Below are 4,307 nucleotides of genomic sequence, written 5' to 3' on the forward strand. Positions count from 1 at the left end.
TAAGTGAAAAAGGGCTAAACTAGGTAAAAATGATTAAAACAAAGTGAACACCATACAGGAAAAGTTGGGAAGGCAAATTAAAGAAGTAAAATAGTAAAATAGTAATAAACATTTTAAAATGTTGAGAGATAAAATAAATGAAAAGAAAATAGTGTAAGTTTAAGAACAAACGATTTCATTCCAGAGAAAAATCAAGCTATAAAATCTTTGAAGTTTAAAAGGACACACATTAATGATCACTTAAAAATGGATAAAAATGATAAAATAAAAATGAAATTATGAAATAAAAATTGAAAATAAAAATTAACTAAGAGCATATTTTAAAAAAGCATAAATTTATTTTCACCTACCCCTAAGAGTTCCTTTGGGTAGTTCCTCTCTTGTTCTGTCTCCCAACTAAAGTTTTCTCCTCATCTGGCAGTGTCTTGCAGGGAAAAGATCACTGTACCTTCACTCCATCACTTGTGCTGAACGGTCTTTCCAAGAATCTGGTCAGGCCCAAAGCTCAGGAGGTTAGTCACGTGACTCTACATATTGCACAGACACATCTAAAAGGAGAGTGTTTCTGTTTCAGTTGAGCTCCACAACCTGACACCACTTCTTCATCATCTCCCCCATTCCCCCCAACCTTCAGGTTCTCTATGAAAACAAAGACAATAAAAACAGAAAAGGCAACTCTTTACTAAGGTGACCTCAGGAGATGAACTATGCCAGTGTCATTGCCATTGAAAATTCCAGTGCCCTGTCTTTTACTACGATAAACATTTACGAATGCAGCGAGTTTCCAAGGAGTGTGATAGCCAGAGTCCTGACGAATGGGTCAGTGTCCAGGGTAACTTCAAAACCTAAAACCGAAGCCCTGAAGTTATTTGCAACCCTGGGTCAGTCCTGCAGGCCCACCTTCTCCCAGGTCACACTTGGATAAAGGCTCATATCCGCTTAGAGTCCCAGGGCATCTCACCTGCCTGCTCATATCCAGTGACCCCATCTCCTCCAAAAAGTAGGTAAGGAAACACGCACTCTAAATATATGACACAAGCAACCTCAGAACAAAGTCTTAAGCTGTGACTTCACCCTAGTGGTTGTGTACAGAGACCTCCTGTATACACAGAAATTCCTAGCTCCATGGGAGCAGTGATGGGAGTCCCTGGGAGGCAGCAGCTGTGGGGGCAGCAGTGTGACAACATCGCTGTGGGGGAGGGGTCAGCGCAGTGGTGCCACCTCACAGGTCAGAAGAGACAGGCAGTTTCTGTACTCTGGAGCAACCTTACTTCTCTAGATAATGGAAACCAGCAAAAACAGTGGCAATATACATATCTACACATTGCTACTTAGTAGAGGAAGTAAAGAATAGCAGAATGAATTTGTTCATGAATCTTTTTAGGACCCCAGGGAATAAGTGGAGGAGGGCACAATGCAGGGATTAGAAGACTGTAATAAGTAGAGAATGGTTTAAAAAAATGAAAGGGAGCCAGCCAAATGTACCTCCTTAACTCATTTTTACTCAAAGTGTGCTGTGACTAGGAAAAATGTACAAAGGCATAAAGAAACTAACTTAAAATGACAGCAGCCTGAAGTCTACAATTGAGATGAAGTTGGATATAAATTGGACATCCTATATTAATTCCTCAGCCCTCAGTTCTCTAACTCACCTTACGATTTTATTCCTCAAGGAATCACTCTCTGCCATGATATAATATCATCTTCCCCCTACCGTTTGCAAATAAAAAGGAATGTCACACTTACAGACGACTTGGAGAGGGTCCAAAAGATCATAACAAAAATGATCAGGGCTGTTAAAATGAGCAATTAGAAAATGTTAAAGGAATCAGAGTGATACGTCCTTGAGAAAAGAGAAGTAAGGATGCCTTCACAACATGTTCAGGTATTTCCTTTTTAGTCCCAAATGAGAGTTTTTGATTAGATAAAAGGGGTACAGAGAGTGAATGTGGAGGAAAGTTAATGGAGTTGCGGGTGTGCACTGACAGGCAGCTCTTTCCAGCAAAGAGTGAAAAAAATTATCAAAGCATCGACAACAAGAACAACAAAAAGTGTATATGTGCTGCAATTCATCTGTTAAAAATCACATTAAAACTCTGCATTAAATTCAACCTAAAAGTTTTGAAGGCAGATTGCATAATATTTGTAATTGGGGGTAAGAGTTACACTCTTAGTAGAGACATATTAAATAATAAGAATTATTATTTGTGTTTGGAACTGGGAGAGGAGCCATAGAGAAAGATCTAGAATAAATACGAAAGGCAATCTCTGGGACAAAGCAGAGAAGAAATATATTGCTAAACTTATCCTAGAGAAAATCATTTGATATATGTAGAAAAATATATGCATACAATATCTGGAAAATAAAAAGAATCCCTGAACGGACATAAAGTTCAGAAGCCTGGGGCTTAGCAAGCCTGTCTAACTTCTTTTTAATATAAAAGAGAAAGAATTGGTCGTGGAATGTTCTTCCTTAGGCAATTATATATTTCACATGACTGTTAGGCAGCTGTCAGTATCAATAATGACACTATGGAAATGGCAATCTTAAAAAAAAAAGGTCCTGTTTATATTGATTAAAAAAAAACTCTACTAACCAACCGAAAGGAGCACAATAATGTGAAAACATATGAGTTGTGAACCAAATACACAGTTCCTTATTATCCTTGAATTTTCACAAGAAAACTGATGGAAAGAAAGTGAATTTGAATATGTGGAAGAAGATAGATAAGAAATAATATCAGGTTTGCATCAGAAGGGGCTGACCTACTCACTCTCTTGACTTTTTTTTTTATTTTTAAATGAATATATTGTTAAAATTCATAAAAAAAATCATGTGAAACTGCAGTGTAAATTATATAATGGCAACAGAATAAACCTAAGGAAAGAGAAATGGTGCTTAATAAAAGAACTATATGTTTATTTTTTAGTAAAATGAATAGTAAATCCAAATAATCAATGACAAGATTGCTGTTCAACAAGCTAGCTATTGAATCAAGAAATTTATGCTGATTATACATATAATGCATATTTCCTCCAGTATCAAACATTTCATTCAGACTTTGAAAATATCAGATTTCAAAATATATTCCCTTTCAATTACATAATTAGCATATGTTAATATTAATCTCTTCATTCTTTCTAACAATAAATGCGAGTTCACTCATAAAGATTTGCAGCCCCACCATATTCTTTTCATATCATCTTCCTCATAGCATTAAACAAGGAAGAAATCTCAAACGGCAGGCTTGGAACAGCCTGTATCAAGCCCTGGCCTCCCCCAATAGGTGAATTAGGCATTAACCAACTCTATTCTCCCCAGTGTCAAAGATTCCCGTTGTTACAGCTCCAAAATCTCAACAGGGCATTCCTATTTCAAGTGTTCTCCCTTCAGTTCAACTGAAGATGAATAGAAGTGAGTTCATGAGCTACTTTCTTATACACAGGAACAAAGCATTAATTAAAATCACAAATTGTTACCTCTGATAATAAATGTGAAAGAAGAAACAAAATTAGTAAATGTTCTCCTTCTTGCCTCTTGAGGTTTTTCAATTCTTCCCTTCTCATTCCAGATATCCTTCTGCACAGACTCCATGGTCTGCCACTGAAACATTTCACAGAAAGTGGTCAAATTCAGTGTGGTGCTCACCCTCAGTACCTGGTTCTCTTCCTTACCTGAAGCAGAACAGCAAATCAGCATCAGGCAGTCACCTAGCTTCAAGGTAGGGAATAATCATGCTGTAGAGACATTTATTCATGTTCCAGTATAATAAAAGTCTAGAGCAAACACAGACAGGCTAAGCTTTAATTGCAAAAACAGATAGACTGAGCTTTAATTTTGCATCCAGTGGTATCTAGCTAGTCCCTCCTCCCCTTCTCCTCACGCTTTAGTACCAGCCACCCAGGCCAATGTCAGTTTCTTCATGGCCCCTTCACACGTTTGTCTATGAACCCCCACATCTGGTGCTTTCTCTGTCCCCTCTTCACCAACATCACTTATCTGATACATTTACATAAAGACCTCTTCAAGCTCTACCTCCATAAGAAGACATTTTCCCATTAAATATAAATGAAGGGCCTTCTCAATTAAAGGCATAGAGCAAGTTTTTATTTCCTAACCTATTCTACATTATAACCCTTAACTTTTTCCTTTCTGTTTATTGGATGCTTTAATTTCAGCATATAATCTTACAGTGGCTTGTTATCGTTGTCTCAGTCCATCGTCACCTGTTTTCAATTGTAAACTTTAAAGAGCAGCAGGGAGCATGTCTGTGAGCTGCTCTGTATGGTACCCAGCACAGCACTAC

The sequence above is a fragment of the Sciurus carolinensis genome, chromosome 4, assembly GCF_902686445.1.
Source record: "Sciurus carolinensis chromosome 4, mSciCar1.2, whole genome shotgun sequence".
NCBI lineage: Eukaryota > Metazoa > Chordata > Mammalia > Rodentia > Sciuridae > Sciurus > Sciurus carolinensis.